This window comes from Rhinolophus sinicus, chromosome 4, assembly GCF_057876585.1.
Source record: "Rhinolophus sinicus isolate RSI-liver-muscle chromosome 4, RSI-T2T, whole genome shotgun sequence".
NCBI classification, from domain to species: domain Eukaryota; kingdom Metazoa; phylum Chordata; class Mammalia; order Chiroptera; family Rhinolophidae; genus Rhinolophus; species Rhinolophus sinicus.
In genome coordinates, this window is record NC_142504.1 from 100,449,118 (window position 1) to 100,472,039 (window position 22,922).

Consider the following 22,922-nt stretch of genomic DNA (forward strand, 5'->3'; position numbering starts at 1 on the left):
CTCTCAGTGCCTGGTGGGCGTCCCCTGCAAATTAGGCTCCCTCTCTTTTCCTTGTGCGGCTGCGCGGCTGCGTGGTTAATGTTTGGAGAATCCACAAACCAAGCTCAGGTTGTCTGTAAGTGGAAGTAAGCCAAGTGTTGTGAAAATATAAAACACTGTTGTCTTACTTGCCCGGGAGGGCAAAAAGGCCTTGGAGATCCAGCCAACCTGTGTAATAGCATCAGTAGCCCAGTCTTAATGGTATCTGGATATAGAGATGATGGATGATACTTTTGTCCTACTGAAATTTTCTACTAGCCCCTGCCAGTGGCCTTGACTGCCTCTTTCTTTTTTAATTAAAATTTATTGGGGTGACAATGGTTAGTAAAAAATTACATAGGTTTCAAGTGTACAATTCTATAATACACCATTTATATATCACGTTGTATGCTTACCACCCAGAGTCAGTTCTCCTTCCATCACCATGTATTTGACCCTGTTTACCTTCTTCTACCCCTCTTCCCCCCTTACCTTCTGGTAACCACTAAATTCTTGTCTGTGTCTATGAGTCTTGTTTTTTATTTGTTTTTCTTCTTCCTTTGTTGCTTTCAGTTTTATCTCCCACACATCAGTGAAATCATATGATCTTAACTTTTTCTGTTTGACTTATTTTGCTTCTTTGAAGCTTTTTACCTAAATTTTTCTTTTTCTGCTCAGTGAGCAAAAGCAGAATCAAATGTGGAAGAATGTGGGAGTTATGGAGAGGAATGCATACTTCCCCCCTAAGATGTACTAGGAGGTTTCAAGTGTATTTTCTTGTACATCAAGTCATAGCTTCCATTCCTCCATGAAGTTTCCCAATAATACACATGAATTCAGATTCCTTGGAAGGTCCTTTGATTCCTTCACCAAAGCAATTCTGCCAAGGCCTCCCTGTCTGCCACAGATGAGTACTCTGGGCATTCATGAAACTAGCAAGTGTGACATTCGGAAAAGATTAGACTTGGAGGAATCAGCATTGGGTCCAAATATCAGCTCTGCCGTTTTACTGGGTGATTTGGGTCAGGTCACCTGCACTGGCTATAGGCAGACATTGGCAGGAGATGGAAAGGACCAGCAGGAGTCTACTTTGCCTCTGTCTTTCTCAGGTGCATTCTCTAGAGTGCTGAGTCTGCTTGGTGATTCTCACTATCCCAGAGAGTGTGTCCCTGGCTCCTGTCATTTCTACCTTTCCTCTTTGCCCCTCACTGCCTTCCTGCTTCGGCCAATAATTGTGCTACCTCCAGTTTCCTGCTTTACAAGTCCTTGGTTATAAATATTGAAAGCCATTTGTTTGTTTCCCTGACTGGATCTTGATTGATAAAGAGTTGATAATATACCAGACCTGTTTTACAACGATAGTGTGAAAATTAAAGAAAATCCTATTTGGGTCCTTAGTAGGATAAATTCTCAATAAATGTTCATAGGATCCAACCTGTTATCAAATCTTTTGTTTTCCAACATCACAATTTTTTGGCCTTTGAAATTCTAAACATCTTTCAAAGCTCCATGCACATGCTACTTTCTTCATGAAGTTTTGCTCGTCCCTAATCAGATAGGATTGCTCTTGATTTTTCGCTCACAGCACTTTATACATTTGTTACAGAGTTTAGCGTATTCTGCCAAGTAGTTAATTATTTGTGAATTTGCTTTCTCCTGCTAATATGTAAAGTTCTTACTGTCTTTCTATTTTTGTATTTCTCCCCAGCCCCCCAAACAGAAAAGGTGCTAAAATATTTACAGAACTAAATTGAAAGGAGTGCCCTTCTTTTCATTTTTTTCTGCAACTTGATTCTGTAATGTGAGGGAGTATGGCAGATGCTGGGACTAACTCTCCAAATCAAGTGTAGATGAATTCTTGATTCAGTTCATAATAATAGAAGCTTCTTGAAGAGTGCAACTGTCCCATACTTGGGCTTATGTTTTACGTTAGAAACCCATCAAATATTTTATCTATCCTGAATTCAGTAGCTTTCACATACTAAGGACATTCATATTCAAATGCATGAGATATGAGAGTGTTTTTATAAATGAATAATAGAAAATCAGACATTTGATTTGTGTTATCATATGGGATCAATGAGCATATGTATGAAACCACATATCTAGCGTCTATGATTGTGTCTGAAATATTATAGGTGCTCAATAAATATTTGTTGAATCCTTGTGTGTGTGTGTGTGTGTGTGTGTGTGTGTGTGTGTGTGTGTGTGTTTTGGGTAAGATTTTGGAGAATACTGCATATTTATAGTTACCTCCCAGAATCCATTCTCTCATATAAATTTCAAATTTATTTATTTTTCTTTTTTACGTAGTCTCATTTATTACTTTATTTTCAACTTTAAGGGAAACTCACCGTCAGTCTCTCTTTTATTTTCCTTTTTTTTTTTCTTACTCAAATGTGTTACCCGTTATTTGGCATCTGAAAAGCTTCTTAAAAATATGATGTGGTTCAGACTGTTTCTGAGATGTCAGTGGTAGAAAAGAGGGTAACAGAAGACACCCACGTCGTGGAATGAAGACTATTTCTTTTCTTTCTTTATGCTGTCTCACCCACTCTTCTCCCTACCCCTTCTCCATCTCACACCCCCATCCATGCTTCTTGTCCCTTGTCCCCCAGCACCTCCATTCCAAACTACCCTGCAGCAGTTTTGGTCTACGTGGAGGGAGGTGAGGGTGATTGCTTATGGAACATTATAAGTGAAAGGGGTCCCAGCATTTAATCTAGTGCAAATATCTTGATTTATAGATTAGCAAATGGAGGCCAAGAGTGAAGTAAACCCCTTTAGCTCACAAAAGAAACTAGCAGAGGAGTCAGAATTTTGGGTTCCTTGATTCCCAGTGGAATAGCAAGTAGATACAGAAATTTCATATTACATGTGGCAGGACCCACCTGTAGGAATTGACTCTCCAGTGCTAGCTTGCCCCAGAATACTAACTAATGTAATAGGAAAATTCTTTGTGATCGCCTAGATATAGTGGCCACTCTAGTTTCTCCACTCTGACCCTTCCAGCTTTCAAAACTTGTCTTATCCTCAATCTCACCTTACAAAGAAAGAGTTCTATTAGCTTAGGCAGTATTTTTCTTAACCTCTCCAAGCCCTAGAGGGTTGAGCTAAATTTCCCTGGAGATAAGGGCCACGTTTCTGTCAGCTTGTTTCATCTTCCCTAGAGTCCCTGAGCCAGGGTTCCTTTCATGGACTGTTCCTTTTCATTGAGCGTCCTTGCCAAGATTTATGAGACAGCAAAGTGAGAAAGAGCAACGTCAACTGTCCTATGAAGGAAAATTAGATTCTGCTAAATTTAAGGAGACTTTAAATGAATAAAAAGATCAGAAGGTTAAATACTATGAAGTAGGATAATAGATTAATTTTAGAAAATAACGAAGTCATCTTAATTATAGGTACAATAGAGTGGAAAGCTCGATAAATCCCATATAGTCCTTTTATAGGCCATGACACAATTAAATAACTGTTCATTTTATAGATAAGACTATATCTTCGACATAGACACTGTGTACTGGGGAATCATCCACACTGGGCCCTTAACCTGACACAGTCTCATTCTTACCGAAAAGAGCCAAGAAAATTCAGGTCAGCATTAACTGTCTGAGAGAAATCATGAGCTTCAGAAAGGGAAGAGATTTCTCCATTTAAAAACAAAAGGTGTGGATGCTGGAGTATATCGGTTATAGGTACAGAGTAGCTCACCCCAGGTACAGTGGTGGTAGAGTTAAATAACAAATTGGAAAGATGTAGTCCCCCCTTATAATATCTATCTGGTCTACCCCATGCCCTATTCTGTGACATGACCGATTGATGACATTTTCTCAATATTATGAAGTGTAACTTCAGGACTGTCTCCCTGGTTCTCCCCTTCATTCCATGTTGCCAAGCCCCTAAGGACATTCAGGTACCATTACACAAGGTCTTTATACAATTTAAATCAGTGCACATGAAACAAAGCACTGCTCATTGGGCCTTTTATACTTCCAGCTGGAGATCTTCTGCCTGGATATCTTTCCCTAGATGTTCCACATACCTCTTTTAACAGCTACCCTTCTCCTGGTTCACTCTTTCTAGTCTCTCAGCTCCTAACATTGGTGTCATCATTGATTTCTCTTCCCTTTATTTTCATATCAAATATGTCACCAAGTCCTGGGAGGTCTTCCTGGGCAGTATTTTTCATACGTTTTTTCTTCCCATTTCCATCGGCACAACTTGGTACTTATCCTCAGTTTCTTGACAGCACCACTGACTTTTAAAGTGTTTTTTGTGTTTTTTTTTTCCCCTTCCAGCATTTCTCTTCCATTTCGTCCTACATGTTTCTTCCCTGTTATGCTGTCTGAGTCATTGAACCCACATTTGTTAAATGTGTACTATATGTGTGGTGCTAAGTGAACAAATGAAAAACTTATGGACCTCCACCTCAAGGAACTCAGGTTAGAGTGAGACAGAGTCATAGGGACAGTGGAATGTAACGGTGAAGAAAGTAGTCAAAGAGGTTTGATTCCAATCTTGGCTCTGACCCTTCCCAGCCAAATGGCTCTGGGTAGCGTAAGTGTTTTTTGCCTGCAAGTGGGTATAATGAAAGTACCTACCTCACATATTTATCACAAGGATAGAATGAGATAATCCATGTGAGCATTTAAAATAGTTTTTGGTACATAACAAACTATAAATCATAGTACCATTATTATAAAGCAATACTCCTCAAACTTTCTGTGGTAAAGGACCATTTTTTGTGTGTTTCTTTGATTTGTAATACATCATGAGCCAATTTTTGGTTTTACTGTGCATGACTTATATGAAGCTCACAAAACATGCAGCTCAACACTTCAATATGGCGACCTGCACCTTGGTCTATAATCTGTTCTATGAGACACGTCTATTGCTTGAATGTCTGGAGGTTAGGGCAGTGTCCATTGTGGACCCATAACACATTCATGGGCCAGAACCAATCTGTAGACCACAGGAATTGAGTAGCACTGGAATAAAATACAGCTTTGGTTATTCTCCCGTTCTTCTTCCATAAGTGGGACCCCATGAGCTAATCAACACTGTTAATTTGACAGTAATTTAAGAGCCTTCACATTCAGGCCACATCTTTCTATTCAAATTTCATGTCTCATGACTTCCTTTTACAAACTTGAGGCTTTAGTTCAGCGGTTTTTAACATGGTTTCAAGACAAGGTATAGAGAAGAAGGTGCAGGATAATTCACTTTATCTTAGCTTCTTTAAACACTTCCAACTTTGAAATCGTCTTGCTTTTTTACTACCTGTATTTTCTCAGGAACTTAATCTGGTCTTATTGGTTACTATATTCCTGATGCTTAAAACAGTACCTGGCATACAGTAAGTGGTCAATAAATATCCATGGGGGACTAAGTGAGTAACAAACATTCTGCTGCCAAACACATTTAAAATTCAAACTACTAAACATATTACTCAACTGTAAACTCTTTAACATTTGAAATTACTTGCTTTTACCGAGAAGCAGTTCTTTTCACCTAGAACAACATTTTCTTCCTATCCACCTTCCTTGTCATTGCATTTCTAGTTACTGTTAATCCACTAAATCTCACCTGAATGACTTCCTCCAATGCAGGCTCCATGCAGCCTTCTTCTGCTGTTCCATTATATAATTATCTTTATTACAGCACTTTCTAACATGTTTTATTATTTATGTTGCATGTCCTGTACTAAATTACAAGGTCACAGGGGACAAGAGTCTGGCATAATTCATATTTTCACATTCAAAACTGTTTAACACAGTGTCTAATAGGTCGTGGGAACCTAATACTGAATTATGTGGATTACAGCTGAATTCCTTAGGCTCCAATTATATCTCAAGGACCAGTTCAAATTTTGCCTCTTCCATGAATATTCCCACCTCAACATAATATCTGTTCTGTAAATCCTCATAGTCTTCTTAATGTTGATCCTTTAATTAGCATTTTAGAATTTCATTCATGATTTTATTTCCTTAACAAATGTTTATGTTTTGCTATTGTGTTTAGGGAATTGTTACAGATATCAGGCAGATAATAAATAAGAAAACTCCTGCCTTCAATAACTGTGCAATAGGATTTTCACTATACACTTTCTAGTAGTGTGTGTGTATTGTTGTTTTCCATAACTTGAGTACATATGTACATATACACACCCTTGAGGGCAGGGATCATTGTGAACCTTCTACACAACATAGTTTAGCCTGCAGGGCCTCGCAAACACTCAGTACAAATGGAAGTAGTTGGTGTTCCACACACACAGACTGGTATATCCACGTGGCACAAGCTTATTACCTCTTATTAGAAGGCAATTATCTGTCTTTTGTAGTGAAATGTGATAACCATGTGACATTGATGCTGTGGACTACTAATGCAGGTGAGGGCTGACAATGTTATCTTCACCTGTAGAGAAAGCCTGCAATAACCCATGCTCCATAGACCTCTTAAATCTGCTGCCTTGGGAAATAATTAGATGCAAATAGAATGTGATAGGAAACATTTACCAGTCAGGTAGAGTAAAAACTTTGTTAATTTGAAATGCAGAGGACCAGAAAAATGAGCTCTGAATTAATTGGGTTTGGATTATCTGATATTTTTATTAAGGGCATTTAGTCATTTAGGCAATAACAGCTGCCGTTTGAATTTTTCAGGGTTGGCCCTCTGAGGTTTTACTGTCAAGGCGTGATTTCTTATGGCAGTGATGAAATGAGTGCGTTTAACTATTAACCTTTGCAGTTGGACATACATATCTAGGAATTTGACCAGATTTTCACCAGCCTACCCGAGTTTCCATCTATCAGGTTTTGTTTGATTTCATTCCTATCTTTACTGACTGCCACGAGCCATGACTCTCTCCAACTTAATTCTTCTCTTTCTGATAGCAGAGGGAATTGATGGGTGCCTTTGAAGCCACCAGAGGAAAAGACCATCTGCTTGTCTGATGCTGTACATCGCGTCATCTTAATGTGTTCAATTGCATGACTGATCTGTCTCTTTATTTGCATGATAAATGTTGTAGAAATCTTTCCATTAGAAAGTCAGGAAGAATAATAAGTCTCTGACCAAGGTGGAAAGTTCTTTGGGACTATTCTAAATCAATTTTGAAAGGTGATATTCATAATACAAAAGTCAAGGTTACCTGTGATCTCTAAGTAGACAAAACAAAAAACCCATTAGAATATACTCATGAGATAGTCTAAGTTTGTAAACACTGCTTTGATATTTTGTTAGGCAAAGAGAAGTGACAACTCGCTGGCAGAAACAAAGGTTTGCTTATTCTGCTTAGCTAAATCTAACAACAGCCTACAATTTAGTAAGAAAGACAAGATAACTGTACATAACACTTAGCAACACATAAATAGATCTAGAGTAAAATAATGCAAGTATCAAGCTAGTGATAGAGACAGTTATCAGAATTTTGGAAGGGATCCTGACTACATGTGAGGAAAGATATCACATGATTGAACCTAAGTTTGAAAACTATTGAAAGTGTTTCAGATATAATAGATGCCAAATACTTGCTTACTGCACAATTGATAGGCTCTCCTAATATGGAAAGGCCAATTTAATTATTAATGGCATCTTTTCATTTTACTTATTGATAATGTATCTTCTTATAGTACTGGCACCATTTCTCCTGCTCTTCATTTAAGGTACTGCAGAGACTCTTAGTCTTTCAAAGTGAGGAGGGATTCTCTGATTCAGTTCTGTCATTGTACAAATGCAGAGATGAGTGACGTGGCCTGTGTCCCAGAGCCAAGAGCTTGAGTTATAATTTTATCAGATCAGAGTCCTGGTCCCTTGGCTGCCCCCCAGTCATACTCTAGGGTCTCCTGTATCTTCTACCATCACCATTATCCCATTCAACTTTACAGAAGAAAGGCATCTGTAATTATTCTGGGTGGAACTGAATATAAAGTGCCTTTCCCTTTTTAGACAATGCTTTTTGTTTTTGTTCTGGTATTTCATTCTTTCCTTTTAATTTTTTTTAAAATGAATAGCCTTTATAGTTTCAGATTCACAGTGAAATTAAGGGGGACGTACAGAGATTTCCTATACACATCCTGCCCCTAAATATGCACAGACTCTTTTATTATCAACATTCTCCACCAGAGCAGTGCATTTGTTACAACTGGAACCCCTACATCATTATCACCCAAGGCCCATAGTTTACAGGAGGGTTCAACTCTTAGTGTTGTACATTCTATGCATTTGGATAAATGTATAATGGCATGTTTCTACCTTTATAATATTATATAGAGTAGTTTCACTTTCCTAAAATCCTCTGTGCTCTTTCTGCTCATCCTCCCGCTTTCCCTTCCTCCTTCCCCGTATCTTTTTTTATTGTTTCTATAGTTTTGCCTTTTCTTTTGCTTTCTTTTTTTCCCTCCTTGTCACAGAAAGTCTATTTCTGGAATAGATGAACACGGACACTCAAGGTAATTTGTATTAATTAGTCTTGTGTTTAATAAGTAAATGAATGGATATATTTTCATTATCCTTTAGGCTCACATGAAGTACTAATTATCAAAAATACATTTTTGGCTCACAGGGAAGACTGGATTTACAGATTTCCCCTTAAAGTGGGTTGACTTCAGACTAATGACCTTGAGGTGAAGGTCTCTGTAATTCAAACCCACTAAGCCATCCAATACCTGGTCTTTTCTTAATAGGTACAGATTATATTATTTATGGGATATGGAGAGGTCATTCAACTGACCTGGTTCCATCCACTGAATGAGTTTGCTTTCTCTTTGAGAATTTCTAGTCAGTTCAAGCTTGCTTGCTTCTTTTCTTTTCTTTTCTTTTCTTTTCTTTTCTTTTCTTTTCTTTTCTTTTCTTTTCTTTTCTTTTCTTTTCTTTTCTTTTCTTTTCTTTTCTTTTCTTTCCTTCCTTCCTTCCTTCCTTCCTTCCTTCCTTCCTTCCTTCCTTCCTTCCTTTTTTTGTTACATGGCACTGGTTTAAAAAAAAAGTAATTTTGGAGCCCATGGTTTTGGGATTAGAAATTCCTTTAGCTACCAGAGGACAAATGCAGTCTTTTGGTATGATCAATGGCTGGCCTAACGGCTTATCTGAATGGTTTGTTTCTGAACAACTTCCCCAAACTAGTAATTTTAAGACCTTATTATAGTATGCTCAGAGTGCTATGAAAGAATGATCTCTATCAAGGTCTTAGAATTCCGGGGGGGGGGGGGGGGGGAAGTGCTTGAATAAGGATATTGAAGGTTTCCCTGAACTAAAATTTTCAGAAAAAGTGCTTGAGTTATAATTGTCATGTCTAGTAGAAGATTATGAAAGGAGAAAAATAAAAAATGAGAACGAACGCCTTGGATAAGAGAAAAGCAGGTGCGATGTTCTGTTTGGGCTGCTACAACAACAATACCACAGACAGAGTAGCTTCTTAACAGTGGAAATGTATTTCTCAGAGTTCTGGAGTCTGGGAAACCTAAGATCAGGGCGCCTGCAGATTCAGTGTTTGGTCAGAACCCGCCTCTTCATTCTTACCATCTTCTCTCCGTGTCCTCACATGGCAGAAGGGGTGAGGGTGTGGTCTGGGGCTGCTTTTGTAAGGGCACTAATCCCATTCCTGAGGGCTCCACCCTCGTGACCTAATCACCCCCGAAGGCCCCACCTCCTACCACCATCACCTTGAGAAATGGGTTTCAACATGTGAGTTTTATGGGACACACATTCAGTCTATAGCAGCAGGGTAAGGGGTCAACATCTAGGAAGGCACTTGGAAGAGTGGATCATTTACATAGTGTTTGCTGCTAACCATCTTCCCTTGATCAGAACACTGTATGGTAGCTTGGAACATTAGCCTCACGTTAGAGATGAAGAAATTGAGACACAGAGAGGCTACCTAACCTGCAGGGAAGTGGCAGAGCAGGGTTTGAACCCTGGTAGGTAGGCTGCAGAGTCTGCTCCTCTGCTCCCAGGGAGCCAGGTTATAACTACAGGAGCCAGAATGGAATACAAAGAGTATTTGGTGACCCAAGTAGAGGATAGTTCAAAAGTGCGGTGCTGGCCCAGTCAGCAGGGGAGGGCTAGGGCAGGCAGGGAGGGGAGTAGCTGGGCAGGCATGGCAGAGCACAAATGCAGGCATGCAAGCCAGACAGCGCTCATGCCAAAGGCTTGGAAGACCGGCACCTACTTGAACAGTCCAGGGTTTGCTGGGAGCCTGGAAAGCAGGCTGCACTTCCTGCTGCAGAGACGTTTTTATTCTAAGAACAAGTATCCTCACTGCCAGGAAAGCTCCTTGCTACTGCCTGCTGATACAGAATGAAATCACAGGACAGAGCAGCTCAGATCGCAGAGAACAGACGAGGTAATTGGGTTCTTGATGGGAAGAAGTAGGGGATTGCAAGGTCCTGACAATTAATTTAGAATCCCGGGACAATGACTTAATTACTTCACTGAGGCTTTCCCAGTAGGTATTTCAAGTTAATCTCTCTCTCTCTCTCTCTCTCTCACATTTTAGGAAGTCACCACAGACAGAATATGGATTTCTGTAGGTCCTTTTCTAGAACAGAAGGACACTTTTAGTTATGATGTTCTGATTCTCAGGATTGCCTCTCATCCTCCAGAAAACATTCTGTTCCACATTTCCAGGGTTTCTAATATCTATTGCTCCAAACAAGTATGACAGTGTGGCAGACTGTCCCTCAGGGATTCCTGCCCACCCGTGGGTTATTTTCCTAACACTCTTATGCCCCACACAGGCATTCCGTACTTCCAGACGCTGCTTCTGCCAAGCTTCTCAGCTGCTGGTTATTTTTGTGTGTCTGACCAAGCAAATCTTTCATTTCCATCCTGACCTCCCAGCCTCTCACCTGCTTCGCCTAGAGCCGTGAGGTGTAAAAATGGCTGCAAAGAGGGCCTGCTTTTCTCTGATGTTATCTGCATCTCTCAGTCATGGCCTTCCTCAGCTCAGAGGAGCTGCTATAAGCAGGTACCACACAAGCATTTCTGTCCTTCGGATTCCTTTAGCCCATATTACATGGCATTTAGACACACTACATGACTCATGGGCAGAGTCACCAGTGTGGATTCACTGGATGACGGACAGCTACCAACAGTCAGCTCTCCAACCATCAATCAGGAGACACTCAGTCCCCGCCCGATTTCTCCCATTTAGTTGGGTTTGCACCTTATTGCTCTGGAGCAAATGAACAGATTTCATTTCCGAGTGTGTTGACCTGGTTAGCAAAACTCCTGAGTGATCGTGTTACACATCTATGTGAAATACAGGATAAACCTTACAGTGACTTAGGTTTCCTATCTGTAACATTGGATTAGTTCATGCTAAACAAGGGATCCTTTAGACATTAGGTTGTCCATAAACTGTGTAGCTACATGTCTTTGAAACACTGCTGAAAATCAGAGAACCTTTGTTTCCCAGATAACTCATGCTACTGTAAATCTCTTAGTGTCAGATCCAAGGAAAGAGTCACAGGGTTTGTCATAGGCTAAGTTGGCAGAATTATAAAATGAGAGGCATTGCCTAAAAAATGGTTTCTTAGACTGATGCAAAAATGAGGCCTGAGATCCAGCACGTTCTACAGGCAATTTGTTGCAAGTCCTTTGAACAACCCGACTTAGCACTCCAGCCCCTTCTTGCCTCCTTCAGAGTTTCACACTATTTATAGCAGAAAGAAATAGGTCCAATCAGAAATATGCCAGCCACGTAAAAATGTAGGGGACGGTTCTGAAACTGGACAAAGTTGAACTTCTCAGAAACTTGTGGTGATAACACTTAAGCTTCAGTAGTGTTAGTGGTGCCAGCCCAGAAAATGAGACCAATTAGTCAAAGTTATGTTTTACGCACACAGAAACGCCTTCAACATATTCGTGCTAAACATGTGCATTTCCTTTTTCTTCCCCTTCCACTGTATCCCCTTTGTAAAAAATCAGTGCACCTAAATGAGTCTGACTGAAGCAGACCCTAACCTCAAAAGCATACAACAGCAGACCCTGCCTTAAATAACCCCAGGAATCAAGTCGCTAGTGCTAATCCAAAATCATCAGATTAAAGTGCAGTCTTGTCGAGAGCGCAAGGACTCACTCAAAGTGAGTTCTCGGGACCATTCTTGGGACCAACAGCACGTGTATCAGCTGGGCTCCACACTAGACCTGCAGACTCAGAAACTCTGAGGTGGGAGGAAGGGGGCAGCCATCTGTATTTAACGAGTTCTCCAGGGGTTCTGACGCACCTCAAGTTTGAGAAGACTATAAATTAACTTTAGCTGCACAGTGGAATAACCTGTGCAGCTAAAGTTCTTTCTTTCCTTCCTTCCTTCCTTCCTTCCTTCCTTCCTTCCTTCCTTCCTTCCTTCCTTCCTTCTTTCTTTCTTTCTTTTTTTCACTGGTGCTTTGTCTCCCATAAATTTCTAAATAACTTGTCTGGAGCACAGTCTCCACACATTTTAAAAGTGCCCCTGGGGGGTTTTGAGATACAGTCAGAGTTGAGAACCAGTCTGAAGTCTTGCTGGTAAAAGTTTGAGAACCTTCTCAAGCTGTGATGTACATGAAACTCACCTGGGGAAGGCTGCTAAAATGCAGATACAATTTGAAAAGGTGGGATGGGGCCCCAGGTCACATTTCTAACAAAGCTCCCCAGTGATGCCCAGTGAGAGGACTACAGTCTGAATCCCAGGACCAAAGGCAAACTGACTATTGGCCACTCCACTGTGGATGCTGGAAGACAGTGGAGGCCCGCTCCTTGCTGCTTTTCTCAGTTGAGAGTCAGCTGTGTTACTTCCCCAACAGAACACCCTGTGTGCAATAGGTGTAACTCATTGTAATTTAGTTAAATATTTTTGAACACCGATAAAATATTACTGTGAAAAGAAAGATAGCCCCCCTCTCCATGTTACTCTGAAAAATAACTTGAGAACTTTTGAAAATTTCAATAAAGACAAACTATCCTAGGGGAACAAAATAGGTCCAGTGAAATGTATAGGCAAGTCAGTCAGTGTCATCAAAATCTAGATAGATTCTGCACACAGAATGCTTTGTTAGTGATTTAAAAATTATGACTTTAAAGAAAACTGTACTGGAAATACTGAGGGTTGGCTTATACCATACAGGTGATATAGAATTGTTATCAGAGGACCAACACTGAAAAGTGTTCCTCTATCAAAAGTTTTACAAAAAAATCAACATTTGCCTGTTTCAGTTAAAATAAATTATTTGATACCTGCATGTGTCATTTTAATGATTTCTTGCTTCAATGGACTTTATTGGTTGACTACTAGTTTTGAATATGACAGGTAAAGAGACCGCAAACTAATTTTGCTTTATAAAAGTGTTACTCATAACTACCTTGTATGGCACATTAGCCACACACCAGGCACTATGACAAGTGTTAGCATTTATTTTAGCTGTTCCACACACGAGTCCCTGGAAGTAGCATTAACATTCTCATTTTAGAGCTGAGGAATGCAGGTGGTGTCTTCTGTTCTCATGTTTAGCTGGCATTCTAACATCCAGCACAGACTGAGAAATATGAGATTCCTTATAGACTAGTAAATCTATCTAAGAAAAAAGTTACAAACATCCAAGGTACAGTGAACAACAAGTGCATAATTATTACTTGATATGGGAGTGAATCTGCTTATAGGTACTGCATTGTTCTGTTCTCAACCAACAAAGTGGTTGTATAGATACAAAGGTGGGATGCAAAAGGTAACAATCTCCTGACCTGGCTGTAACTAAGCTTTTCAATTTTATCACCACCTCCAACCCCAATATGCACACGCTCACAGGTGCATGCATGCACACACACACAAACATACACACATGCATGCATGCATGCACATGCATGCACACACACATACACACATGCATGCACACACAAACATACACACATGCACACACTCACACACACATGCATGCATCCATGCACACACATACACACATGCACGCACTCACACATGCATGCATCCATGCACACACATACACACATGCACGCACTCACGCACACATGCATCCATGCACACACACATACACACATGCATGCACACGCAGGCCTGCACACCTACACAGAGGCCCAGCTGCAGTGGACTTCTTGACCTTCCGTGTGCTTTCCTATCATTATGCCGTCCCCTTTGCCTGAAATGCCCTTTCACCTCTTTTCTCACTCGGTAAACTTTGATTTATCTTTAATATGAAATATTTCCTCCTCTAGGAGCACTTAACCAAACGAACCGCTCTGTCTCTGGTGACTGTGTGTAGACAACTTGTCACTAGAAGCTCTAGGTAAGAAGAATGAATTTGGCAGAATGAGTTCATTCAACACATTCTTGTTAAGTGCCTACGCTACCCTGGCCGCGACCATGGATGGCACTGCCCTGCCTCTATGGGATTTACATGTGTTTGCTCTCATGTTCCCCTTTCCTGCTACGTTGCCTGCACTTCCTGAGTTTTGACACTTAGCTCAGGGCTGCAGTTTAGTTACTGTCTGTATGGACTCTCGGACTTCCCCAAATTGGCTTTGGTCACCTATACTCCTGCCTGCCCTTTAGGAAATGATTGTACCCAAGATATTGTTGGATTGTAAAAACAATCTTGCAGTCTCTTGATTTTTATTCCTTCTTAACCCTAAATTATTCCGGAAAAGAGAAGCCCCGTCTATGCTTTTGTCAGGCTTTTATGGTTGTGTACACAACAGCCTCTCTTTATTGTGCACTTTCAGAGCAAAGACTGTCTTATATATCTTAGTTTTCATAGTTTGCTGTTCTATTTCTTACTATTGTAAAATGTACACAATATAGCATTTACCATTTTGACCATTTAAAAATGTACAGCTCAGTGACACTAATTACATTCACAGTGCAACCATCACCACCATCCATCTTTGGTACTTTTTCATCATCACAAACTCAAACTGCACACCCATTAGACAACGATTCCTCATGCTCCCCTTCCCCCAAATGCTGGTATCCTCTATTCTACTTTCTGTCCCTCTGAATTTGCCTATTCTGTGTATCTCATATGGAATCATACAGTATTTGCCATTTTGTGTCTGGTTTATTTCGCTTAGATAATGTTTTGAAGATTCATCCATGTTGTAGCATGTGTTAGCTTTTATTTATTTATTATTTAAAAGGCTGAATAATGTTCCATTGTATGGATATACTGCATTTTGTTCATTCATTCATTTATCGATGAGCATTTGGTTTGTTTCACCCTTTGGCTCTTGTAAATCATGCTGCTATAAAAATTGATGTATAAATATTTTTTGAGTCCCTGATTTTAATTCCTTTGGGTAGCATTTTATTTTTAAACTAGTGTGTAGCACAATGCTTAGTTCAATACTAAATAAATGAAGGAAATCATTTATTGAATAAGGGATACCTAATACCTTTTAAAGTCTCATGTTATTTCTATTTTTTCGAAATTCCCATTGCTTCTGACATTTCCCCTTTGCTTTTCCTTACCTAAAACCACCAACAAAAAGGAAGCAAAACGTTGACAAATTACATTTATTTTTAATATAAATGCTATATTTTTTCTGACCTATTGGATGAGACAGGAAATTTCTGGGAAAGATTGGAAGATAATTGCCCAGAGAGACGCACAATGAGGAATCAGGGGATGAATGAAAGATGCTTCCCAACCAGAGGTACAAGCTTCTGGAAACCAAGCCAATCATTCGGTTCCACTTGCTTGGGCCACACCAATAAAGCCAAGAAGACAGAAAGCCAGACATTTGTAACATAAGGGTATTGAGCAAGAAGGTACAAATCAATGGCAGTGAAAGGTGCCATGCAGCTGGGTGTTGCTCTGGCCAAGAGAAGCCATGCAGTGTTCTACCCTATTTCTCCGAAAATAAGACCTAGCTGGACCATCAGCTCTAATGCGTCTTTTGGAGCAAAAATTAATATAAGAACTGGTATTATATTATATTATATTATACTATACCTGGTCTTATAGTAAAATAAGACTGGGTCTTACGTTAATTTTTGCTCCAAAAGACACATTAGAGCTGATGGTCTGGTTAGGTCTTATCTTGGGGAATACACGGTAGTAAGTTCCATTGAAGGCCATATGTTTGCTCCTCTGATCACATCCTCTTATTGGGCAATCTAACCATCTGAGACAAAAAGATAAGATGGTAGAACAGGTAAGGCGGGATTTGAGGTCTTTTAAGCAGTGGTCTTTACCAGGGCCATTTCTTTCCTCCTTGCCCCGAGGGGACATTTGGCAATGTCTGGAGACCTGGAGATATTTTTGGTTGTTATAACTGTGTGGAGTTGCTAATAGCATCCATTGGGCAGAGGCCAGAAATGCAACTGAACATCCTCAAATGCACAGGGCAGCCCCCACAAGAAAGAATTATCTAGCTCACAATGTGAATGTCAAGTTGAGAAACCTGTTCTAGAACAATCCCCCCACTCGCCCTGCCACTTTGCAGAAAGATAAAGTGACTGATGCATGGTACTCACTGCCAGTCAGAACTGCAGCTGGAATACCTTAACCTAAAGTCTGATACTTTTATTTCTAGTGTTCCCAGTGTGGGTTTTGTAGCTTAATATTTATTTCCAAAGTGCTTGCATGAACTTGAATAAAATGTTCTATTTTTAAAAAAGGAAAGGAACTCTGCATATAGCATTTCCTCTGCTGAATCTATAAACTATAGAACCCAATAATTGCTTTCTCCTCTACTTCCACTGGAAGTGTTCCTAGGAATAAAAAGTTGATATTTGCTAAGTGCTTTGAGCTCTTTTTGAAAGAGGTGCTAAAAACTTCTTTAAATTATTTTTATCACCTCCATAAACTTTAAAAGCAAAGTATCATTCCTTGTCAAAAGCAGGCCTTACCCTGATTTTCTTAAATTATAACCTCCGATTAGCTATTGAAACTCCCTGATTACATGCTGACATTGTGTTATCCTGGGATTCATACCAGTTAAATCTATGAAATAATTGACTGCAGCCTGACAAGGTGGTGAACTATGGTTGTAGTTCGGACCAGAGCTCCAAAATACTGCGGAAGATTTGCTGCTTGAGCTCCCTTTGTTTCAAATATGAGGTAAGTGCTATGATTTTCTATATTGATTAATACAGCCAATGTGATTTATTAACTTACTAATTACTAAGAGGGTTTTCTAAGGACTTATCACTCTTCATGAAAAACCATCATACTGGAAGTAACCTTGAGGAGTCTTCATAGTTTCTCTGTCTGCCTTCAGAGAGGACCACAACACAGTGAATTCCATCTATCACCACCTCTACTCCCCCACGAAAACTCTGCTGCCTTCCTTGGATGATTTAATTTAAGCCGTTTTTTGAATGACCGCCATCATAAGAGTTCATTGTTCTCTCTAAATGGAGGAAGTGAGGAGCAAACAGAACTGACTTATTCTGGAAGTTGTAAGAATGGACCACAGATGGCCTGTGTCCTAAACGCTGGTCCAAGAGAGACTATATAATGAAAGGGGTTCAGTTGAAAGATGCATGCATGCTCAGGCAAGTTGATCTCAGCTATTTTTCTGAGGAAAAATGGTTAAATGGTTAATAAAGCCATGCTACGCCTGTCAACTGTAAAGATCATTATCACAGAGGGATTGGTCCTCCTTCTCATAGCCCCTGGGCCTACTTAGCTAAGGGTGCAGCACAGTGTGCTCCAGTGGCTGTTCCATTGTTTTCCCTTCTTAGGCCAGCAGAAGTGGCAATTGGGTGGGAAGGTTGGCACCCAAGGACTTCTTTTGGAAGTTGCATTTACATGGCAAGCATGGGGTTTTATTTAGACTGTATGCATGTCAAGGAATGGCTTGGGAAGGCCAATGGTGAATATGAGGAGGGGGGAGGTTAAGGATCCTAAATTGCCTCTTAGTTCAGCTGCTCTGTTTCACATATTAGAACTTGCAACTCAGATCTGCTATAAGGTGAGTGGGAGCAAATAGCGGGCTGCAGGGCAATCGGGGTAGGATATTAGATGTCAGATGATATCACAGATCAGGTGATCCCAAATCTGTACCACTTGTCTTGAGGATATTCACACAGCCCAAGCAGGAGTTCCAGCTGCTTACCAAGCACATCCACCTGCATTTTCTCTTGGCATCTTAAACTCGAGGTGTCTGAAACCACACTCATCTCTTTACTCCCCAAATCATCCTTTTTTTCTGGCTTTCCCCAATTTTTATGCCCAGTGAGGTCTCTATCTTTCCAACCCCTCTGATCTGAAACTTTTCACATCTTATATTCTCTCACTTTCTTGGCTCCCAAAATCTAGTTTTATTGACTCTTTCCTTCCCAAATCTGTCAGTCTGATCCTTTTCCATTTTCATTCCCTGATTTCGGTTCATATCACTTCATACTAGGCTCTTTCTTCTTATCTAATTGACCTGATAGTCTTGAAAAAGTGTCTAAAATGCCACTTTGGAGGATATTTTTGAAGTAAATATTCAAGGGATATTTATTAAGTGTCCCCAATATGCTACCAGGTACCGTGCTATGTGCTCATTATGGAATGATAAACAAGAGCCATTGTCTCTACTCTCATGAGTTTTAGTGTAGGGAAGGGGCAGATAATTAAAAATAAAAAAATAAGTAAGTTTATTAACAATTTTAATTTAGTAGGTGGTATGAAAAACAAAACAAGACAAAACACAGTAGAATAAAAGAAAATAACTGGGACCAAAGGTCGTGACATTTAAGGATAGACCTAAGAGTTGAGAAATGCCCTGCTATGATCTGTGGCTCAATTTCTTTCTATTGAGTTGAGTTGAAATTCCTTGTCTAAAATAAAGTTATTATTTTTAAAATTTTTTCATTGCTCCCTTTATAACCCCCCATATGCCAATCCAAATAGACCACATGCTATTATTGAATTCTGCTTTGTATATTCGCATCTATATCTTTGCCAAGCCTTTCTGTTTGTGGGCCCTTGCCCTTCTCCCATCTCTTTCTAGTAAGATCAGAGCCAAAACATACCTACTTCGTGAAGCATTCATCAGTCTTCTTATCTGGAAGCCATCGATTCATTCTATGGACTGCCACTGAAGGATAACAATAATAATTATTATTTATTATTTTTATCTCTCACCAAACACTTACTTTATACTTTCACACACAGTAATTATTTGAGTTCATGATCTGCATTCAAACAAACAAGGTTCATAGTTCTTTGTCCCCTGAGATTGTCCAACATAGCCCCTTGATCTACATAAGCATCTAATCATCATTGGTTGAATTAATAAATAAATTATCTTTAAAAAGGGCACCAATCACATCCAGTAACTGGCACAGGAAAGGAATGTGTTCTACTCTCCTCTACAATCCTAGCACTTTGCACATGTCTAGCACGTAAGAGGTGTTCAACAAGCGTTTGTTGAATTAAAAGTCCAAGAACACACAAAGTCAGCAGCAAAGAAGAGGGTGGAGCTCATTGCCTGCTAATCCTTGAGTTCCCTCAACCCCCGGGGCTAAGAGTTTGCCAACCAAAGGACATCTTGACTCCAACAAATCCATTTCTTTTTGGCCTGGTTATTTCCATAATGTCTTCATCAACTCCATCATTTCAAGGAAACTGTCAGCTGTCACAAGTTTGTACTGACTTCCTTTTCAGGTTGGTTATCACTGTCTCCTGAATATTACAAAATATTTGAGAGAGTTTTTCACCCTTTTCTGAAAATTACACATAGAAACATCATTTTCAATGCTTCAAAGTTCTGGCTCTTTCCATGGCACAGTTACTACCCCCACCCGCCCACCAGTTTCCATGGCGGTGTTTTTTCCTTTCTGCAAAGCCAAGCCAGATAAAAATACACTCCACAGATGCTATTCTGAATGTACATTCATCAGCATAGATAGTCTATGGAAGGAAGATGAGAGAAGAGACAGCAGTACAACAACCTGGGGGTGAAGCTAACAACACCCAGCAGAGGTATCTCCATGGAGCTGAAACATGAGAACTTAAGACATGGGAAAGTTTAGTGTAAAGTTATTTCAGTAGGTGGAGGGTTCTGGGAAGCAAAAATGCACTTTCCCCCAGAGGAAATATCTAGCATCCAAAGGATCAGCAACAATGGAGAGAAAGAAAGAAGGAAGGAGAGAGCCTTTTATATGATTCTTGTGTGTAGTAGCTCACGCATGAAAGATACTCCCCAGTTAAATTAGTCAAGATTGTAGTCCTCATTATTATGAGAAAAAATTGAGCCATTAAAATAATTATTCCAAAATGCGTATGTTGATAGTAAGGTATGTTTTATTGCTTCTCTGTTTCAGGTTATTGAAATCCCTTAAGAACCATTATCTTATTAAGTCTTGTTATATGGTTAGAAGGTTGAGGATGGGAAAATTATTCCTCCTTTGCAGTCTAGGTGATAAGGGTGGAAGAGTTGTGTGAATTGTTGCAGGTCACCATGCAACAGAAATTAACAAAAGAAATTATACTGGATTTCGAAGCTGTCCATTCTTGAACTAATGAATTTCCACTTTGTAGTTCATCTTCACTCATGTTAAGATACTGACTAACATATTAGAATGACTCTAAAGTGCCTCATTTACAGTTCCTGTATCTCTGTTTATTTCTTCTATTCTTAGAATTAAAATAAAAAGCCTTCATCAACATTAGCAAAAATATTTTGCCTCAAATAAGTCAGAATCTGTCAAAGAAAAGCCACAAAGATTCCCCCCCCCCTTGGAATATCTTTAGTTCATATTAAGAGGAACGATTATCTTCCTCCAAAGAGAATATCTCCTTTAAATCTTGAAAGAGTATATTTTGACTTGCCAGCATTTCCATTTTTTCGTTATCATATCTTTGTTTTTCCCCATTGGGAGGAGAGATGCTGACAGAATTTTGTGACTCGGACTGTTGGCATGTTCTGTGCCTTAATTTTCACTTTCCTTTTTTCATTATATTCATATAGAAACGTCCCATAATGCTCTCCATGGTTCCCTGTTTCTCTTTGCCTTGTTAGAAAAGCTCTTCTAGGGGTGTGTGCCCCTGGATGTGGTTGAATTAATCGATTATACTCTGGTTCTGCCTTTCCAAGGTTAAAGAAATGTTGATTTGACATCTGAAACTCTGAAAAGCCTTTGAGTTCAGATCAGAATCTTTTCCATGGCAAGTGGATTTTTTTTTTCTATTTGTGCCAATGGGTCCCTTCACTGTTTTGCTCTCTTGAGGCTATTAACATGGAGATAGTGTCTTTTATAGATAAAATCTCCCCCTACCATTGCCTTTCTTACCTGAAATCCTGATCTTTCATTTTTGATATCACAATCACTTTCAAAGTAACAAGCTGACATGTAACCACTTGACATGCTTGAAAAAGATGGAATATATTTTTAGCTGCTTAATTTCCTAAAGCATTTGGGAAAACAGTCTCGCTATGTAGACAGTTTATTTCTACTCTCTATTGACGATAGAAGAATAAGAAAAAGAAAGTCCTTTTGCAAGAATTTTTCTCTCTAACCACTATACAATTTTGAAACTTTAAATTACAAATTGTTTATGAAAATTCACAAATGCCAATGTTCTTTGGAAATACAAGAAGGGAAGCTAAAAGATATGTCGGTGAGAAAGAAAATGAAAGATGAAGGATTTGAATTTGTTGGCTGAAGATGTAGCAGTGTTTTCAGAGAATCATGGTTCTTTCGAGCCTTCTTGTTCTCGTCACAATTCAAGTTCACTGGCTTGCTGTCCATCACCAATTGATACCATTTCCTCTCTGGAATCCCCTTGTTTCCCCTCCATCTTTCTAACCAAACTAGTTTTTGCAGTTCTTGCCCTTTTTGGGCTTCACTATTACCTCTGTTGTTGATGGTCTTCTTAGAGTTTCTAAGAAGTGACTCAGAGTCACTGTCAGAGACTTATAAATTCCTTCCACTTGGAGACAGTGCCCTTTGAGACTCAACAGGGAGCTTCGTGGTGCCAGCTTTAAGAGGCTTTGTGGTGCCAGCTTGAAGAGACTCTTCAGTGTGGAAGAGTCCCGTACATAATGTGACTGGACTGTCCTGTTTCTGTCTTTTGTCCCAGCTCCTGCTTTTCCCTGGTTCTCAGAACATTTCTTATCTAAAATGTTAGCAGAAACAGAAACATCATGAGCCCTAAGCTTGTATCCACTTCAGATGTTTTCTTTATTCTTAAAATATAGTTCAGTGATGGAATTTTCTCTTTTCTTCTCGTCCTATGTTATCACTGGTGATTTAAAGGAATAGGTGAAGACATTTGGGCTTCACATATGACCATCCACATGGAATCATGTAGAGTGATACTAGGGACCTGGGCCTGTGGATCCGTAGGCCACTAATATGTCTGCAGCAATCCTGACAATATAGTTCTCCTGAGGTCAGATTATCCAGTCACTTCATGACCTACTGATGGGCAAATAACCTTAGTGTCTGTGAATCCTGCTCATCTGAATTTTCTGGAAAACATCATCACAAAAACAAACAAACAAACAAACAAACAAACAAACAAACAAACAACAGATTTTTGAGCCAAAGTTTATAATCTCTAATATATAAGCTCTGAATATAAAGCCAAATAATCTTAATTTAATCAATTTATGTGTAATTCCAACAGCCAGCCTTACATTTTACAAAGGATTTTTTATTAAAAATATAGCTAACATACAATATTATATTAGTTCTAGGGGTACACCATAGTTATTCAACATTTATATACCTAAAGAAGTGATCGCCATGCTAAGTCCAGCAACCATCTGCTATTGTACCACGCTACACAATATTATCGACTAAGTTTCCCATGCTATACATTACATCCCCGTGATTTATTTGTTTTATACCTGCAAATTTGGACCTCTTATTCCCATTCCCATTTCCCCTCGTTTTAATTTTTCAATTACAGTTGACATTCAATATTATTTTATATTAATTTTAGGTGTACAGCCTAGTGGTTAGACATTTATATAATTTAAA

General features: G+C 39.5%; 1 long non-coding RNA gene across 2 annotated transcripts in view; it reads left to right on the forward strand.

The window, feature by feature from the left end:
* Nucleotides 1-22,922, forward strand: part of LOC109440954 (uncharacterized) — a 119,379-nt gene that overhangs the window by 69,549 nt on the left and 26,908 nt on the right. Inside the window, exon 1 of one of the 2 annotated variants that reach the window (XR_012498629.2) lies at nucleotides 10,206-10,354. The exons of the other annotated variant lie outside the window; for it this stretch is intronic. This is a non-coding gene — a long non-coding RNA (uncharacterized LOC109440954). Of the gene's footprint in view, nucleotides 1-10,205; nucleotides 10,355-22,922 lie in introns of those variants that run through there. 2 annotated transcript variants of the gene reach the window in all.